The sequence below is a fragment of the Ranitomeya variabilis genome, chromosome 4 (assembly GCF_051348905.1).
Source record: "Ranitomeya variabilis isolate aRanVar5 chromosome 4, aRanVar5.hap1, whole genome shotgun sequence".
Lineage (NCBI taxonomy): Eukaryota > Metazoa > Chordata > Amphibia > Anura > Dendrobatidae > Ranitomeya > Ranitomeya variabilis.
Genome location: NC_135235.1, coordinates 255,732,080 through 255,752,731, shown reverse-complemented (window position 1 = coordinate 255,752,731; position 20,652 = coordinate 255,732,080). Strand labels below are relative to the sequence as shown.

Here is a 20,652-nt window from a genome sequence, read left to right as displayed (position 1 = left end):
CCTGGGTGGTCGGAACCGCTGCACCTTATTTCTAGTTAGCGCAGTGGTTAGGTATCACACGTGGAACGCACGGTGCTTAGTATCGACGCAACGAAAAATCCTCCCAGTGGACGATGTGTTTAGGACCATACTCGGTGACCTGGTGAAGGTGCGCTCTCTGGAGTATGGGAGACTGGGCGCACGGAGGGCCGCGCTCCTCTGGAGGGGCTTTTCTTTTAGTGTGCCCTAGTCTGGTCATCTCCTTTCCTGGTGGTGGGCTGCTGCTGACACTGTAGATTTTTGTTTTGTTTGATCATTATACAGTGATGTAGGGCTGCAGGCGCCGAACTTGGGCTTCGTGTTTTGTAATTATTGTGGTGTGTGCTGCTGTATATAATGTATATATTGTATATGGGGATATAGATTTGGGTGTAGGTGTTAGGTTGGGTGGTGGGAAAAGGGGGGAGGTGGGATTATCTTGTGGGACTATGGGACACCGGGTTGTTTGGGGGAAAAACTAGCACTGCCTGATCTGGCCTATGGACGTTGGACATGGACTGAGGCATGAGACGCAGGACCAGCTCTCAGGTCAGTGCGGGGGGTTGGGAATGGAGGATAGCTTGTAGTATTGTATATATTTGTTTAATTTGTAGTTATTTTATTTAAAAAAAAAAAAAAAAAGTTCATGTATATAGTCTTTGTTTTCCATTGTTTATTTTATTTGTTATTATTATTTTGTTTGGTGACCGGACCTGAAGTTATTGTTCTGTATATACTGTATAATATGTGTGAGAGGAGAGAATGAGCGGCTGGACCAGTGTTCAGTATACTGATTATTTTCTGGCTAATATTTTTGTTATGTTTTCTGCTATTATTGTTGTTATGTTTTTCATTTTTATAATAAAAGATCTACAGGATGTAACTCAGGATCAGTAATGTAATGTATGTACACAGTGACTGCACCAGCAGAATAGTGAGTGCAGCTCTGGGATTACATTTATATATAGGGTAATTTTTCATGTGAATGGTGGTATTTGGAGGTGAATATATAAAACACTTTCACATTTTACTGGTTGATGGAAAGATTTCTTCTTGTCTCTGAATTTGAATAATAGAAGAAACAGGAAATAAGATATCGAAGAATACAAATTATTTAACATTGTAGAAAATATCTTGTTATAACAGCGGCTTCAGAAAAACAAGTTTCCATTCATTTATTGTAAATCCTATTCAGACGTCTGAGGTCGGGAGAGATGAAATTATCGGCACCGAGTCCGACCAGCGATGGCACTGGGACGTGACCTGCGCTCCAGTATGGGAACGGCTTCAGTGCTGTAATTAATCTCTTCTTAGTGACTTTGTATTGGTTTTTCCCAAAGACTGTAATGTGACAGGCAATTTATGCAAAATGGCATATCATTAAGAGGAACAGATAGGATTGATTACACGGGTTTGGCAAAACAGATTTATAGATAAAGACAAGCTTTAAAAAAAAAAACAAAGGACCAAATCTTACTGAACACTTTTTTAGGTGATTTACAACAAGAAAGAACAGAAACACAATGAAGAAATACATCGTCCAAACACAAGGACTGATAGGAGCCGCCGTAATGTCCTCATCGATGGCTTACTAGGAGCTGACGGATGCCGGAGCGTGAAATGCGTCACTGCGCTGTGATATTTATTAAGTATGGCCATAATATTTACTGTAGTAAAGATGCAAAGAATGAAGAAAAAGAAATCCGACAGATTACATTGTGCTTCTAGACATTACACAGAGAATAAAAGCATCAGATAATAATAAGAAGAAATAATAATTGTATCCATAGTTTGCATGAACTTCCCGTAGACCTTCTTTGTCAGGGGCCGATCTTCTCGTGGCCTCCAGATATAGTACAAGGAATGACCAAAGATAATTCAGCACAAATAATAAATCTTTCTTTATTTCAAACTCACATTAAAAAAGATAACTCCATAGACCGACACGTTTCCGATGCTCTCTGCGTTCTTACTCCTAGAAGCCTATGAATTCCGAGAGTATTGGAAACGCGTCGGTCTATGGAGTTATCTTTTTTAATGCGAGTTTGAAATAAAGAAAGATTTATTATTTGACCACGTCTGGTAGTGATACATAGCGGCGTCAGCACCAGGACCCCCACTTATCAAAATCTGACATTTCAAAACTGATAATTGCACTAAAAGCATATGGATTAAGAAAAAATTGGTCATCCAGAAAAGTGGTATGATTTTTTTCTCATCCATGTGCAATCCCTTTTTTTTACCCCGTAGCTATTAATCATTTACAATTTCCTATACTACAAAATTGCAATGTATTCGTAAAAGTCAGACACCACTCTGATGGTCATTATGACATGCGATTTTTTTCTCGCATCAGATTTCGGAATGAAATCGCAGCACGGTGAATACAGCTGAGAAAACAATACATAGATCTGCACGGTCTCATTGAATAACATTGGTCAGCATGCAATCCCTTTTTTTCGGATTGCACTGGTCCAAGTTATACCTTGTGTCAGCGAGCCTTAATTCAAACAGGGATTTTTTGGCACTGAAATTACAAAGTCATTAAATGTGAATTGGAAAAAATAGTGCCCCAGTCTGTGCTATGTTTTACAATGAAATGAGGAGCGTACAACAATCTCTACGCCATTAGGATCCATCATATGCCCACATTAGTTTAGATTTTTTTTTACTTATAATGGAACAAAAAAAATAGAAATACAAATGCAGATGTTAACCAGATGTTAATGAATCTGCTCTACACCATTCCCAACGAATCCACCATCTTCTAAATCGCAAGGATATTCTCTCCTGTTGATTTCTATACCCAATCACATTTGCTTTTCAAATAATATAACTAAGTGTTTTGGAAACAAATGATAGAAAATAACCAATTTCTAAAATGGAAGTTAAAGTGTATGATCTCACGTCTCCTTGGTGTCAGTATATGGCTTAGTATGTAGCGTATACAGAACGTCCCTTTGCAGCCAGGCCGGAGTATCCATTTCGGCTTCCTTGTATCTCTTGGCTCTTTGTGATACATTGATGCTACGTCTACGGATAATAGTAGCACCACAGTCTGGAGGAAGGACGGTATTCTGATAAAAGCAGCGCCACCGCTCCCGTCAGTCACACGGATCAGACGTCACTATCTGTCTGCAGTAAAGGGAAAAGTAAACTGCAATATTCCCTTTGGATTCATTTTTTGTTCTGTTCGCTTATCTCATGTTTTCAGGTTGTGAAGACTCTGAACTTCTCTTCTTACCACAAGTATAAAAAGCCGGAGGTTTCCAGGGAGATGCGCCATTCAGACGTTATTAGTGTATTAGCATTTTAATTAATGGAGAGCAGCGCTTTTCATATCAATGGTAGCAGATTATGGCGTGGCGGGCAATGTTCTCACTCCATATAGTCCTGGATGAAGATCTACAACGTTACACCATCTCAGAAGGGAGGGCTTCTAATGGAGAGGGATCTCTGCCAGCATTATTCCACTAGTGTAAGCTGTGGAGACCCCTCATCCCCCCGTTTGTTTCGACCACCCTTCAAACTCTGATCTTGTGACTAATTTAGTACCAAAATGGTTATTTCTGACATCCCAAGTTATCCATGGATTTGGTGAGAAATTGCAGATCAGTGGGGGTCTGACCTCTCGGGCCCCTCCAACCCACATTATAAAGAATCAGCCTTGGTTATAGGACGGTCAAAGTGTAGTGTTCAGCTTTCTCCAGAAGTCCCGTAGACACAGTCCCATAAATAAAACATTATACTTTCCCCTTCTAGCGATCAGTGGGGGTCCCAGTGGTCAAACCCCTCATGATCAAATGGTATGTAAGTTATCGCTTACTGTGCAAATAGGTGAGAACTTGCAATATTGGGAATAACCCTATAAAAGGGATTGGTAACTAGGACATATTTTTCTAGAACAGTACATATTTGAAAAAAAAAAATTTGTCCCCAATTCTTTAACACTGGTTCATATGCAATTATTAATGAGGGACATGCAGCATGCACAACCATGAATAATCATCAGCGGTGTGCACTGACAGGACCCCACTGAGCTGCCCAGAACTGGCATGTAAAGGCCAAAAGTGGCTGAAATTCTGCTTAGCTTCAAATTGCACAAAAATGTTGCAACTTTTCAAAGTGCTGTACAATATTTTTCTGGCATAAACACTTTGATGAATCAGGGCCTTAGGGCTTGGTACAAATCTTGGCTAAATACTAACACTGCAGGTCTCAGAGGCACCTGCCTAGCTTTGACTAAGAACCAGGAGATGGGTTCACTTTGAGTCAGTCTGCTGGATGCTGAGCAGAGTGGTGTTGGTGAAGCTGGTGAGTGACCAGGCAAAATGTGAGCTGTAGCTGGGAGAGAGAGAGAGACATACTAGAGTCTATCTCTGAATGGAGACTGCGTAGGTCAGCTAGGAAAGCTGAGCAGTCTCTGTTTCGGAGCTGCAGAGCAATATGTGGAAGATGCAACCTGTTCAGTGTGAACTGTGCATGGAGATGAAGACTTCTGGAGATCAGGTTGAAGGAGATACCAAGACATGGTAGGACTGCACCTTTTTTGTGATCTGGGAGAAATGACTGTCACCTGTTGTGGGTGAGCCTGCACTGACATGTTTGCCCTGCTGAATGATCTGTTTATTTGCTGTGATACCTTTGTGCCCAGAAGAGACTGTTTTCGTTTTGAATCCCTTGGAGTTTTATGAAACCAATTACCACGTTTGGACCAAACCGCATTGGTTGTGTGAACGCTACCCAAGGTACACATGAGAGCGTGAATCTCTACAATGGGTACACACATACAGTAGAGAAAGATTGCAATGCAAACCATGGGGGCTTCAGACCTGGTGAATGTTGATGCAGCTACTGGCAGCTCCATAGACAATGAGAGGAGCGGTGGTGCGCAAGAGTGTCCATGGCTTTCTGCATTCTCGAGATTGGCTGAGGTCCCAGGGATCGATAGGTTCTCCCCTATCCGGTGGACAACCTCTCGTCACACATTGCTTCAGTAATCATGCTCCAAGTCCTAGCTTGGGGCATCAGAGACTTGAGTTTTGGCTCTGCTGTCAATCTCCTTGACTGGCAAAAAGGACGGATCTTCATGTTATAACTGTTTATCTCCACGGGTCTCAATAAAGCTCCTCGGTGGCATTGAGACTCGCCATAACGATAATGTCTGTGTTTGCTCTGGTCTTTTACGCTCCCACTGGAGCCAATCGAGCTGGTGACACATCCACTCATGCTTCCCCTAAATATCAGCAGATAGCAGCCTCCCTGAAGTCTATGCGGAGACTCTGTGCCGCCATACCTCATCTCATACGATATGTTTAACTAACACACAATATTGTTGTTACCTTTACGGTTTATGTGCATTTAATATTTCATCCCCGATATTCACCTCAATGCCAAGATGAAAAGCAGACGGTCCCAGCTCATATTTTATTCATGCCTTCAAGTCGAGGCGGCAGCGTATCAGTGCCGAGGGTTTATGTAATACCAGCCGCCTTTGTAAAGCAAAATCATTTTACAATTCTACTGCTCTATTTGAATATTGAACATTTTGCACAATCGCCAGCGAGCGAACATGGATAGTTATTACGGGCTGAGGTTATGTCAATAAACACATACACAGATTATATAGAAACTTCCACCAGGAGCTAATACTGTAATTACATGCATTAATAATATGCACGAAGGCTGGAGGCAGCACATACTGCACCCGTCAATGGGGCAACATGGAACAAATGCAGCCATGGTCAAATAATTGTCACAAAGCAAACAAAAAGAATACATGAGATGAAGAACAGAAGCTGAGCATTGTAGCTTACACCACTTTATAGCTACCAGGGTGCTATCCATACAGTTCCCCAGATCAAAAAGGACTGGGACACTGGGATTGGTAAAGTTTAAATACAGTCCCATAGAGAAAAATTAAAATCCATAAGGACTTTTCCAGAGAGGGGACATATCACCCTCACATTGAACATATGCTATTAATTATAACTGGGTAAGTGAGAGAGACATATGACAATTCAACAGCCATTGAAGTGGGCACATCCTGCCATAAACAGGTAATTACAACATAGATCTGCTCTGAGAACCAATCACCAAGAGTCAGGTTTGTTTACTCAGAGGTGGAGAAGTACACTTCCAAGGCAAGAGCTTCCTCTGTTCAAAGTACTGGTCCCCAGACTTTCTGGAGCCAGTAGTCAGTGACGAATATTGGGCTTTGCATCGATTCGATATTTGTTGGAGATATATTTTCAGCATCGTAGCAAAACGATGAACATAAGGTAATGCCAGCCTAACACTTGCAACTTAATATCTTGATGGATGATGCTATCCATGCCATGTTTCATCTCTATAGAAAGGTAAAATTGTGATAGGAAACATAATGACAATATCTACCGCTTGGGACCTCCAGGGGTGAAGATCAAACTGCATTTTCTATGAAACAAACACTGAAGCATTCCAGAGAACATATATCTGGTTGCAATCATACCGTAAGGCTCCGATCCATGCTGCCGATGGTGTGGGAAGCAAAAATCAGCCGCCAGCGTCCCTTTAGATGCTTTAAATGTATTTTTATGGTGTTTTTGTCATTAAGAACTCTAGAAAGCTGGTCAGTAGATATCAAATTTTTGACATTGCACAATTACTAAAACACATTCATTCTATAAGGAAAAAACAAAAACGATAATGTCAGAAAGAACTTGTGTGAAAAACACTGGCAAAGAAAATGTGTGTGTGTGGGGGGCATCTTGATTGTCTAATGTTTACTGGGAATCAATGGGAAATTATATAGGGCAGCTCACACAGTGCTTATTGTTTTCAAACAAGTTTGTGCATTTCTTCATTGGATTAAAAAACACCAGTGGCATTTTTTTGTTGCATTTTAAAATTATTGTGGAATTAGGAATCCCGTCATCTATAAATCACGTGACTTGTAATGTTAGAAATGACACCAAAGAAAGCGGGAACTAAAACACAGTAACCAAGAAACTGCAGATCAATGATTGGAAAATGCAAATAAAAAATGCTGCCAAAGTACAAAAGGTATCGTTATCATCTTCATCCTCAGCATCATCATCATCACCCTCATCTTCATCCTCAGCGTCATCATCAACACCCTCATCTTCATCCTCAGCGTCATCATCAACACCCTCATCTTCATCCTCAGCATCATCATCACCCTCATCTTCATCCTCAGTGTCCTCATCATAACTCATCTTCATCCTCAGCATCATCATCTTCAGCCTGATCATCACCATCATCCTCAGCGTCATCATCAAAACCCTCATCTTCATCCTCAGCGTCATCATCAACACCCTCATCTTCATCCTCAGCGTCATCATCACCCTCATCTTCATCCTCAGCGTCATCATAACTCATCTTCATCCTCAGCATCATCATCTTCAGCCTCATCATCACCCTCACCATCATCCTCAGCCTCATCATCATCATCATCTTGCACTTACATTTCTTTATTTCCTGATGTCTGTTATCGAGTGACATAAAAGTAATCTGTGATGAAATGTTTCCATGTGTTAAAGAGGAAGATTTATGCAGAGCGGGGCTGACAGTGGGATCTACAGCCGCATCCGGGGTCAGATTTACAGCATTTACACGGGAGCAGTCTACACAGTTTCCATCATTTCTCTCCAGTGTTTTATAGGAGGGGAGTCTTATCTGTGTCGGCTGCAGAGAAAATATAAATCTCCGGCTACAATGGTGTAAATTCAGAGAAAAGGACTTCTGAGGAATCGCGGATCGTCACTTTATTCCAGGGAGAATAGAAAAGACAGTAGGATGAATAACATCATCCAGCGATGAAAGGAGCATTGTGCGCCCGGCCTATCTTGTCCTGGGCAGAATCCATTGATGTTGCCGACCAGTTTCCCATACTGACTCGTTATTAGTGATGAGCGCAAGGTTTGCCTAGGGTGTGGGGTATACTCCGAGCAATGCGGGTGCTCGGGTGACATGTTCGCATTCCCGCGCCCGCATGTTTTGCTTCTGTTAGAACAGCCACAAAACACGCGGGAATTGACGATGTTTGTAAGGCAAACCAAAAACATGAGGCCGCAGGGAAGCAAACCAATCACCCGAGCACCCGCGATGGCCGTAGTGTACCCCAGCACCCTAGGCAAACCTGGCACATGTATCAGTATGAGGGGAGGCTCGATGCATGATGGGAAATGAGAAGGAAAGTGCTACTGCCGACATCGTGTGACCCATTACAGAGCGTGAGAATCAGGACGGACCCTCATCATATCAGTCACTAAAAGCAGATTCACCTTACCACAGGGAATAATGGCAGGATGAACGTTCTGTCACCAGGCTCGGGGTGAAAGGACGGGTACACTTCTTAGAGGGGTTCTCCACTACTAGGACAACACCTTCTTGATCAAAATGTTTGAAAAATAATTAATCCTATACTCACCCCCTGTGCCGGCGTGGTTCCCGCTGAGTCGCCACTCACTCCCGTGCTGTTGCTGTGACATGTGACGCCGGCGGCCAATCAGAGCTGGAGTCACTGTCTCCGCCTTCAGACAAATCTACCATGAAGAGGAAGTCCGGGCTGCAGCTGATCTCCACAGGAGGCGGGGACAGCGCTGATTGGACGACTGCGTCACATGTCACTACAGCAGCACGGGAGCCCCAGGAAAGCAAGCGCCGACACCACAGGAACGGCGCTGACACTGGAGGGGAATAATAAGCTTTATTATTTTATGGGGGCATGAAAAGAAGTTGTCCAAGTAATGTCGTATTATAAGACCTTATTTTCAACTCTGCTTTAATACAGTGAAAGGGATATTCTTCCCTCATTAAGTGATGGTGTATCCAAAGTATAAAAGGTGTCCTAACTCCCATATGTAATGGGTGTAATAAAAATATTATTACTAAATACCTCTAAATATAGTACAGTTCTTCTGATTCACTCTGCTTACCCCATGTGCAGGCATTGCAGTAGCTTAGATATCCATGGTTACGACCACTCATATAATGACAGTTAGTTAATTAGTGGTCGTAACCATGGATATCTAAACTACTGCAATGCCTGCACATGGGGTAAGTGACATAGTGAATCAGAAGAACTATACTGCATTTCTAATTGGAGGTATTTCCTAAAATTATTATTGGGATAGGATGTTGGAGATGGGAATAACCCTTTAATCATCGCAATAGGGCCATTTATTCCCTTTGCAGAGGTAAGTAGGAAAAACTGGATGAGTACCGCAGTTCATTTCCAGGATTAGTGGGGGTCCCAGAAGTCAGACCCCATGCAATGACATATCCAATGACTGACCCCATGATGGTAGCATTTTCTGGCTCTGCACTGTGCTGCTGACTATGCACTGCACTGCTAATTCTGCAGCACGAGCCACAGTCAGACTTTGCTAACAGCATAATCGTTCAGTTTGCCTCAGTGAAGCGCCGCGGCCCGAGAGACCTAAATAAAGATTTTCCTATGCGGTGCCCTTTGACAAATGGAGTAAATCCACGCTAAAGCCTCTTTTGACTCTCGGTAGGTTAATCAGGGAACCTTTCTTCAATCACTTCCAGGGCCGTGTTGCTAGGCAACAGCTTCTTTACAGCGCCTGGCAGGAAAGCGCCGAGCACAGGATCCATTTCTAGCCTGTCAGGTGGATAATTGGACGGCAGTGCGAGGGGACACGAGAGCGACATGACACCCAGAGCATTCATCCTCCTGGTAACAGCCCGCATCAGCCCGAGAATAAATCCTGGATTTATTATAACCGCCACCATGAATTTGTGTATTATTAGTGCGAGGCCCCCGGCTCGGTCCCGAGGTGTAATAATGCTGCACTATATCGGGTGCAGCGCTCCGATGGAGGCGACAAATAATCACAAGACCGAAGCATGGGGTCAGGAGCGCTGGACGCGTTCTTGTACGGCCGCTTCTTCCCGCCGCCCGCTTACTAATGGCTCTGATATAATGGCGACAGAACGGCCGGAGAAGCAGGTACACGGGTGCCAGAGGTCAGAACTGCAGCATCAAGGCTTCGCTATGCCAGACAGATGCCCGAGGCAGACCCCCAAACACTGCGCCACACTCCATGCTCCCATCTACAAAAGATCTGCGCTACTTACTCCAATATCCCTGGATATAGAGGAAATCGTATAATCTCCTCCGCGCTGCTCAGTAAGAAGCTGCGGCGTCTCCTTACAGCTAAGAGGAATTCATAATCACCAATGACATTAACAAAAAGTCTGACCTTTACCAGAATATGAAGAAATGTATGCAGAGCGCGAAGCCGAACATCATTAATAATACGCGACACATGTGCACTAATAACGCCATATAGCTCGCAACATGTCTGACAAAGAAGTCCCAAAACCTCAGCAAGTGTGAAAGAAGAACTGTCCACAACTATGGTGGGACAGATAATAGCCAAAATGAAATATTATACCCCAGAGCTGCACTCACTATTCTGCTGGTACAGTCACTGTGTACATACATTACATTACTGATCCTGAGTTACCTCCTGTATTATACCCCAGAGCTGCACTCACTATTCTGCTGGTACAGTCACTGTGTACATACATTACATTACTGATCCTGAGTTACCTCCTGTATTATACCCCAGAGCTGCACTCACTATTCTGCTGGTGCAGTCACTGTGTACATACATTACATTACTGATCCTGAGTTACCTCCTGTATTATACCCCAGAGCTGCACTCACTATTCTGCTGGTACAGTCACTGTGTACATACATTACTGATCCTGAGTTACCTCCTGTATTATACCCCAGAGCTGCACTCATTATTCTGCTGGTGCAGTCACTGTGTACATACATTACATTACTGATCCTGAGTTACATCCTGTATTATACCCCAGAGCTGCACTCACTAATCTGCTGGTGCAGTCACTGTGTACATACATTACTGATCCTGAGTTACCTCCTGTATTATACCCCAGAGCTGCGCTCACTATTCTGCTGGTGCAGTCACTGTGTACATACATTACATTACTGACCCTGAGTTACATCCTGTATTATACTCCAGAGCTGCACTCACTATTCTGCTGGTGCAGTCACTGTGTACATATTACATACCTGTCATGGCCGGTATGTCCCGCACTGGTTGGGAGGTGTGCAAAGTATCAGCCAGTCATCCCTGCACCCGCAGAGCCTTACACCACATATTGGCTGCTCTGTGCGCACAGGACCTGTGATGAGGTCACAGGAGGGGAGGAGTCAGGGGTCACATGATCGGGACCTCCGTGGATTGCAGGACTCGGCTGTGCTGGTTGCCAACTTGCCATGGTGCTGCTGGATGAGGTAAGTAAGCTGCCTTGTGTGGGGTCAGGAGGTGTACAGTGTGGATGTAGCAGAGCCATGTCTGTGTATGAGGTGTATGGAGCGGAGCCGTGTGTGTATGAGGTGTATGGAGTGGAGCTAAATGTGTACGAGGTGTCAAGAAAATGCCAAGAGTGTGCAAAGCAGTTATCAAAGCAAAAGGTGGCTACTTTGAAGAACCTAGAATATAAGACATATTTTCAGTTGTTTCACACTTTTTTGTTAAGTATATAATTCCACATGTGTTAATTCATAGTTTTGATGCCTTCAGTGTGAATGTACAGTCTTCATAGTCATGATGAGAATACAGAAAAATCTTTAAATGAGAAGGTGTGTCCAAACTTTTGGTCTGTACTGTACATATAAACAAACCAACAAAGGGAAAAAGGAAAATTCTCACATTTCTGACTGTGCTGTAATACAGATGAATTTTTTTAGGCAAGTTTATAACTAAAAGCTCTTTTAATCTGGTTTTCAGTTTATAAAGAATCGAGAACTAAACGCAAAAACATAAATCATAATTAAAGCCTAGAAAGAGAACAAACAGAGAAACAAACCGATAGATAAATGGAGCGGCAGAGGACGTGTTATTATCACCAACATAATAAACAGCTCAGATAAACACACGCGTCGCCAGCTATAAAAAATGATTAAAGCCAATTATGGAATCAATGAGAGATGACCGTCTGGGCGGAGGTTTATGTCCCGCAGTCACACACTACATGCAATGTCTGACTTTACGGTTTACGACACTTCTCAGGCCCCTGGATCGTGGAGGCTCCAAGAGAATAAGCGGATGGAGGTCATGCACCCTCCCAATAAGAAGCTGTTAGGAACAGACAGAGCGTTCCTGTGGTTTCAGGTGACTGTTAGGCTTGTACATGAGGAATAACATTATTTCTGGCCATTACATAACTTCTACTGCATTTTTAGCAGTTTTCCCTCTGCAGGCTCTTTATCTCCCACCTTCTGTGTGTGGAGACCTATAGACACAGCGCACACAGATGTGATGGATTCCTGTTCTGCTGTTGCTCTATAGCACAGAAATAGAAGCAGCAGGTACATAAAACACATTCTATAGCCGTACTGAGCTGTGTGGCTGTGAATCCAACCCGGAAATGAAGGAAAATAGTTGCTTGGAGCTGCAGTAGGATCTCACTGAGCTGAGTGCTCCTCACTTCTCTTCTCCTCTCCTCTCTATAGTATATAGGAGATGTAATGTGATACTTTTCTGAGCTCGCAGACAGTGTTGCATGAGTTTAGGAGGCAGGGGAAGGACAAGAAGAGGCTCATAAATGGAGAAAGAAGCAGATTTTTCTGGTAACATGTTATATTTCTTATATTTGCTTATTCTATTGATTTATGTAAAGTTTATTGAAATGACAATGACTATTTAAAGACCGTGGTTACCCATAATTAAAAAAAAGATTAAATCTCCAATTATTTTTCCTTATTTTATTTTCAGACCCCCTGATAAGCAGTTTGCATCATGTTCCTACAAGTGCCAGGAAAATTGTTCGGGATGCAAAGAAAAACCCACAAATAACATCAGCTGAAATACTGGACTCTCTGAAAACTAGCGGTGTGGCAGTTTCAAGATGCACAATAAGGAGGCACTTGAAGAAAAATGGGCTGCATGGTCGAGTCGCCTGAAGAAAGCCATTACTGCGCAAATGCCACAAAGTATCTCACCTACAAAATGCAAAACAGCAGAGAGAAAAGCCTCAACACTTCTGGAACAAGGTAATTTGGAGTGATGAGACCAAAATTGAACTTTTTGTCCACAACCATAAAAGTTACATTTGGAGAGAGGTCAACAAGGCCTATGATGAAAGGAACACCATTCCTACTGTAAAGCACGGAGGTGGATCGCTGATGTTTTGGGGATGTGTGAGCTACAAAGGCACAGGAAACTTGGTCAAAGTTGAAGGAAAGATGAATACAGCATGTTATCAGCAAATACTGAAGGCAAATTTACAATCATCAGCCCGGAAGCTGCGCATGGGACGCACTTGGATGTTCCAACATGACATCGATCCAAAACACAAGGCCAAGTCGACCTGTCATTGGCTACAGCAGAACAAAGTGAAGGTTCTGGAGTGGCCTTTGTCACGATATTGTATGAAATATAAGTTTTAGTCTCCCATTGCCAGCACCTATAGGGTGGGCGTTGACCCCCCTTTTTACTTCAGGATTTAGCTTTTCTTTTCAATGGGGGTAGAAGAGCTTTTATTGCTCTGGCTGTAAATTCCTGACTTTGAGCAACTCACTCTTCATGCCCCTCCCAAAAGAATTTTTATGATCGCTTGTGTTGGCTCAAATCTTCCTCCAGCAGAAACTGGTCTGATCTCCTTCTTTAAAGGCAAGAAGTCCTTTGTTCCATTATAGTGAGATATTGGGCCAACGGTTTAGGCTGGAAAAATGATGGGTCCAGTTTGTGAATCTCCATCGACGGTTCTATCAGCCACGGTAAACGCGGGCTTCTAGTTCTAACAGGGACAGAGTATGGATTTCTCTGGAACTGTGAGTCACAAAGAGCACAAATTTGGTCTCATTAGAATGCCAATGTTAATACAAGATGAATGCTGGGTATGTTATGATTCTGACATGTTCTGTAGCGGAGATACAGGCATTAGACAAACTTGTGTTAAATTTACTAAGACTGAAGAGATAGGAGGGGCTAAGGAAACCAGCCCTGTTAGTGATGACACAAGGCTGTGGTTATTTAAGTGACTCCACTTTACCCAGCCTTCAGAGTCTGTGAGAGTCTGTCTGAGTCTTATCTGAGGAGTCATGACTGCCAGTCCTGATGCATTGGGACATATGGGAACTCCACCCACTAGCCTGGTTGCCTGCAATGTCCTGAGAACATTTGAGTGTTACCTTTTCTCATTTAATCCCTTTATTTTATAATTACCTTGCACATTTTCAATTGTCTCATATTGTAACATTTTTATACCTTTTTATAAACACTGCCTCAATCTTTAATAGAGTAAAATATTTAAAATACTAGATTCGTTCTTCCTGTTCTAAAACGTACCTTAAGCATTCTGAAGGCAATTACGCTACTGTTTTGGGTTAGCTTCGGACCCGTTTAATCGAAGCTGGTGGCAGCATATCGTGTGCGGGGCCTTTGGGCTTGTTCACACTGTGCTTTTTTTTGCTGTGGATTTTTCAGCTGCGGATTTGTAAAACCCGCAGTGCAAAACGGCGGTGGTTTTCCCTGCGTTTTTTTGTGCGGTTTCTACTGCGGATTCCACTGCGGGTTTCCAACTGCACTTTCCTATTGGTGCAGGTGGAAAACCGCTGCAGAATCCGCAGAAAGAATTGACATGCTACTTCTTTTTTTCCGCAGAAAATCAGCGCGGATTTTCAAGCGGAAAAACGCAAAGTGGGCACAGTTTTTGTTTTCCATAGGGTAACATTGTACTGTACCCTGCATGGAAAACTGCTGCGGATCCGCAGCTGCAAATCCGCTGCGGATCCGCAGCAAAAACTGCAATGTGTGAACATAGCCTTTGGGTTTTGTTGTAGCGACCGCGGCGTTGATAATTATTGTGCCTGCCTGAGCGGGAGTAGTTATATCGCCTCGCTGCAGCGTGCCCAATAGCCAGTACATAGCAGGCAGCCTTTCTGACGACTAATTACCCTAGGTGCAGTACCTAATCTGACCTGAGGGTAAGGGGGCGCCAGAGAGCTGCAAGTTCAAGCAGAGCTGTAAAGCGGGATATACCTAAATCCCTGCAGTTTGTGGTATATTGAAGAGCAGTGGGATAACTAAAATAAGCCCCTGCTGTAAACTAGGAGGTCAATAACCTTGTGTGTGTTTTTTCATCACATTGTAGCAGTGGAATGATAACTAAGATAAGCCCCCCCTGCACATGTGATAGCAGGCCTAAAGTCACCCCAATCCGTGACGTAGGGTTGACGGTCACGGTGTGAATCGTGACATATTGGTGGCAGCGGTGCGGATCCATGACAAATTGGTGGCAGCGGTGTGGATTCATGACAGCCATCTCAGTCTCTTGACCTCAATATCCTTGAGCCACTCTGGGGAGATCTCAAGCGCGCAGTTCATGCTAGACAGCCCAGGAGTTTACAGGAACTGGAGGCTTCTTGCCAAGAAGAGTGGGCAGCTTTACCATCTGAGAAAATAAAGAACCTCATCCACAACTACCACAAAAGACTTCAAGCTGTCATTGATGTTAGAGGGGACAATCAGGGGCGGACTGGGCCAGGTGGCAGGAGTGCATATGCCCCCCGGGCCGGTGCCTGAGCAGCTGCACAGGGCCGCTGGAGGACCGGCAGCGATTTTAATACATAGCGCGCCGCATCCCTCCAGCCGGCCCTTTAAAACTAAGCCAGGTCCTGTGTGCGCGCGTTGCCCGCGCTGATAAGTGCCGCGGCGGCCCACGCTAGTGCGCGAGCACGGCCGCGGTCCTAGTTCCTGCGCGTGCTCGTCTGCTGCCCGTGTCAGCGCGGGCAAGCAGGAGACCACGCGCGCACATTTGAAAAGGCCGGCGCGCATAGGACGCCTCCACCTGACCTGACTGTGTCTGACGCTGGCCGGCCTGTACCAGCGTCAGAGAAGACTGCTCACCAATGCCTGGGATCCTCTTCACTGCCGACGCTGGAGAGGACCCAACACATCTCAGCCCTTCATCCTCCCGACCTCCCCCCCCAATCTCAGGGACCTGGGTGAGTCCCAAGATGATTTTTTAATGTATATACAGCAGTTGCACCTATATAATGTGTATAGACTGCTATATATACGTTATATAGGTGATACTGCTGTATATAATCACTATACCACTAAAATGTATGTATAGCAGCCTATATCTTATATAGGTGACACTGCTACTGATGCGTATATACCTTATATAGGTGACACTGCAGTGTGTGTGTATACATACTGTATATACAGTATACTGTACACACACATGTATGTATACACATATATGTACATGTATACACAGCAGTACCACCGATATAATGTATATACACATAAGTAGCAGTGTTACCTATATAAGATGTAGACTGCTATACATACATTATATAGGTAGTATAGTGATTATATACATCAGTATCACCTATATAATGTATATTTAGTAGTCTATACACATTATATAGGCAATACCGCTACTGATGTGTATATAGGTGATACTGCTGTGTATATATGTCGTTATATAGGCAATACTGGTGTGTGTGTGTATACACACACACACACACGTACATATATACACAACAGTATCACCTATATATAACATATATACACATCAGTAGCAGTATTGCCTATATAATGTATATAGACTGCTGTATACATGATATATAGGTGATACTATCATTATATACAGCAGTAGCAGTATCGCCTATATATCGTGTATCCAACATTTGCAGTATCACCTGTATAATGTATATACTACTGCATATACGTTGTATAGGTGATACTGCTGTGTATAGCAGCACTATCTATCTGTGTCTAATATATATATATATATATATATATATATATATATATATATATATATATATATATAATTTTATTTTATCAGTTTCATCTATATAATGTGTGTACACCAGTCACAGTATCACATACAATATATAGGTGATACTACAACTATACACATCAGTCGCAGTGTCAACTATATATTGTATATACAGTAGCTTCAATGTGATATATATTCAGCAGTCGCGGTGTCTCCTATGTACATCAGCCTCTGTGTCTCCTACGTGATGTATGCATCATAACATAGTATAATTCTGTCCTAATTACCGTATATTGTAGAGATGTGTGTGTGTGTATATTTTTTGAATATATATATATACAGTATATATATATATATATTACATAGAGAGAGAGAGTGTAGAGATGTTTGTATAGTATGGCGCTATGTATATATATATATATACAATATATAGTTGACACTGCGACTGATGTGTATAGTTGTAGTATCACCTATATATTGTATGTGATACTGTGACTGGTGTACACACACTATATATACACTGCTGCCACATCTCTACACTATCTACTATATAATTGTCTAAGGGTCACTTCCGTCTGTCTGTCACGGATATTCATTGGTTGCGGCCTCTGTCTGTCATGGAATCCAAGTCGCTGATTGGTCTCGCCAGCTGCCTGTCATGGCTGCCGCGACCAATCAGCGACGGGCACAGTCCGATTAGTCCATCCCTACTCCGCTGCAGTCAATGCCCGGCGCCCGCTCCATATTCCCCGCAGTCACCGCACACAGGATTAATGCCAGCGGTAACGGAGCGCGTTATGCCGCGGGTAACTCACTCCGCTACCGCCGCTATTAACCCTGTGTGACCAACTTTTTACTATTGATGCTGCCTATGCAGCGTCAATAGTAGAAAGATCTAATGTTAAAAATAATTTTAAAAAAATAAAAAATCATTATATACTCACCTTCTGCCGCCTTTCCCACTCCTCGCAACGCTCCGGTGACCGGTCCATGCAAGCGGCAGGTTCCGTTGGCAAGGATGGTCTGCGAGAAGGACCTGCCGTGATGTCACGGTCATGTGACCACGACGTCATCACGGGTCCTGAGTGCCTGCGCGAGAAAGACCTGCGATGATGTCACGGTCAAGTGACTGCGACGTCATCACACCCTGGGACCGGAAGCTGCCGCCTGCACGGCACACAGGCGACAGAACTACAAGGGACCCCTCGGAAGGTGAGTATATGTTTATTTTTTATTTTTTAACCTGTGACATACATGGCTGGGCAATATACTACGTAGCTGGGCAATATACTACATGGCTCTGTGGTGTATACTACGTCGCTGTGCAATATACTACGTGGCTCTGTGCTGAATACTACGTCACTGGGCAATATACTACGTCACTGGGCAATATACTACGTGGCTGGGCAATATGCTACGTGGCTGGGCAATATGCTACGTGGCTGGGCAATATGCTACGTGGCTGGGCAATATACTACGTGGCTCTGTGCTGTATACTACGTAACTGGGCAATATACTACGTGGCTGGGCAATATACTACGTGGCTCTGTGCTGTATACTACATCGCTGTGCAATATACTATGTGGCTCTGCTGTATACTACATCGCTGTGCAATATACTACGTGGCTCTGTGCTGTATACTACGTGGTTGGGCAATATACTACGTGGCTGGGCAATATACTACGTGGCTGGGCAATATACTACGTGGCTGGGCAATATACTACATGGCTGGGCAATATACTACGCGGCTGGGCAATATACTACATGGCTGGGCAATATACTACGCGGCTGGGCAATATACTACGCGGCTGGGCAATATACTACGTTGCTGGGCAATATACTACGTAGCTGGGCAATATACTACGTGACTGGCCAATATACTACGTGGCTGGGCAATATACTGCGTGGCTCTGTGCTGTATACTACATTGCTGTGCAATATACTACGTGGCTCTGTGCTGTATACTACATCGCTGTGCAATATACTACGTGGCTCTGTGCTGTATACTACGTAACTGGGCAATATACTACGTGGCTGGGCAATATACTACATCACTGGGCAATATACTACGTGGCTGGGCAATATACTATGTCACTGGGCAATATACTACGTGGCTGGGCAATATACTACGTGGACATGCATATTCTAGAATACCCGATGCGTTAGAATCGGGTCACCATCTAATATAATATATACACCGCTCTATATTCCTTAACACGGTATATAATATGCCTCTGTGTATATAATAGATTGTAGTATACCGTATAAACTCATGTATAAGCCGAGTTTTTCAGCATATTTTTTTTTGTCCTGAAAACACCCCCCTCAGCTTATACACGAGTCATTGTCCCAGAAAAACGGAGGGGGAGCAGCGAGTCACAGAATATTCCAGTGCCGTGAATATTCATTTCTCTTATAGGGTTCACAGCCACAGCTGCTGGCTTCCAGCACACATCCTACTTACCTTCCCTGCGCTCCCTCGCTGCATCTTGTTCTGGCGCCAGCAGCTCTTCAGACCGAGCGATCATGTGTCTGCCTCTCATTAAGGTAATGAGTATTCACCCCTCTCCACTCCCATAGGCGTGGGTAAAGGCCGGAGACACACTGGTGCGAGATACGGCCGAGTCTCGCTGGTTAAAAGCAAGCTGTGGCACCTGCACTCCGGAGCGGAGCGTGCGGCTCCATGTATTGCTATGCAGCTGCACGCTCCGATCCGGAGTGCAGGTGCCACAGCTTGCTTTTAACCAGCGAGACTCGGCCGTATCTCGCAGCAGTGTGTCTCCGGCCTAAATATTCATTATCTTAATGAGTGGGGGACACGTGATCACCCAGCCACAGGAGCTGCTGGCACCAAAACGAGATGCTGCGAGGGCATGCAGGGAAGGTAAGTAGGATGTGTTTTTTTTTTTTTATCGGAACCATGCATACATGAACAAGGACGGAGCCATGCATAAAAGGACGGGGATAAGGAGCCATGCATACAAGGACGAGGATAAGGAGCCATGCATACAAAAATGGGAATAAGAGGCCCATGCATACAAGGACGGGGATAAGGAGTCATGCATACAAGGATGGGGATAAGGAGCTAAGGAGCCCATGCAGACAAGGATGGGGATAAGGAGCCATGCATACAAAGACGGGGATGAGGAGCCATGCATACAAGGACGGGGATAAGGAGCCATGCATACAAGGACTGGGATAAGGAGCTCATGCAGACAAGGATGGGGATAAGGAGCCATGCATACAAAGACGGGGATGAGGAGCCATGCGGACGGGGGAGCCATGCAGACAAGGATGGGGATGAGGAGCCATGCATACAAGGACTGGGATAAGGAGCAATGCATACAAGGACAGGGATGGGGGGACCATGCATACAAGGACAGGGATGAGGAGCTATGCATACAAGGACGGGGATAAGGAGCCATGCATACAGGGACAGGGGAGCCATGCATACAAGGACGGGGATGTGGGGACAATGCATACCTGGCTTATACTCGACTCAATAAGCTCTCCCAGTTTTTTTCTGGCAAAATTAGGTGCCTCGGCATATACTTGGGTCGACATATACTCAAGTATATACGGTATATTGTGAGCTGTGTATACTTCTACTGTCCTGCATAAATGGTGTAATTCTCAGTATCTATTCTTATTATGTATGTGTGTGTATCTGTCTATCACTCTGATTAATTGTGAGAAAAGTAGCGTACTTCTTATTGGCCCATGTGGCAACGTTTCGGATCCGTAACTGCACATTTCTCTGATATGGAAGTGAAATGTTGCCACATGGACTAATATAGTGTATAAAAAAAATCGGTTCCATTTTCTTCCACAAAA

General features: G+C 43.9%; 1 protein-coding gene across 6 annotated transcripts in view; it reads right to left on the bottom strand.

The window, feature by feature from the left end:
• The window catches only part of LOC143768784 (uncharacterized), a 340,035-nt gene that overhangs the window by 83,611 nt on the left and 235,772 nt on the right, over nucleotides 1-20,652 (bottom strand). Inside the window, exon 1 of one of the 6 annotated variants that reach the window (XR_013214029.1) lies at nucleotides 11,090-11,192. The exons of 2 other annotated variants lie outside the window; for them this stretch is intronic. The gene's annotated coding sequence lies outside the window, so the exon portion shown is untranslated. Of the gene's footprint in view, nucleotides 1-2,925; nucleotides 3,013-8,449; nucleotides 8,553-10,122; nucleotides 10,455-11,089; nucleotides 11,193-20,652 lie in introns of those variants that run through there. 3 more of the 6 variants (XR_013214027.1, XR_013214026.1, XR_013214028.1) reach the window with 3 other exon arrangements.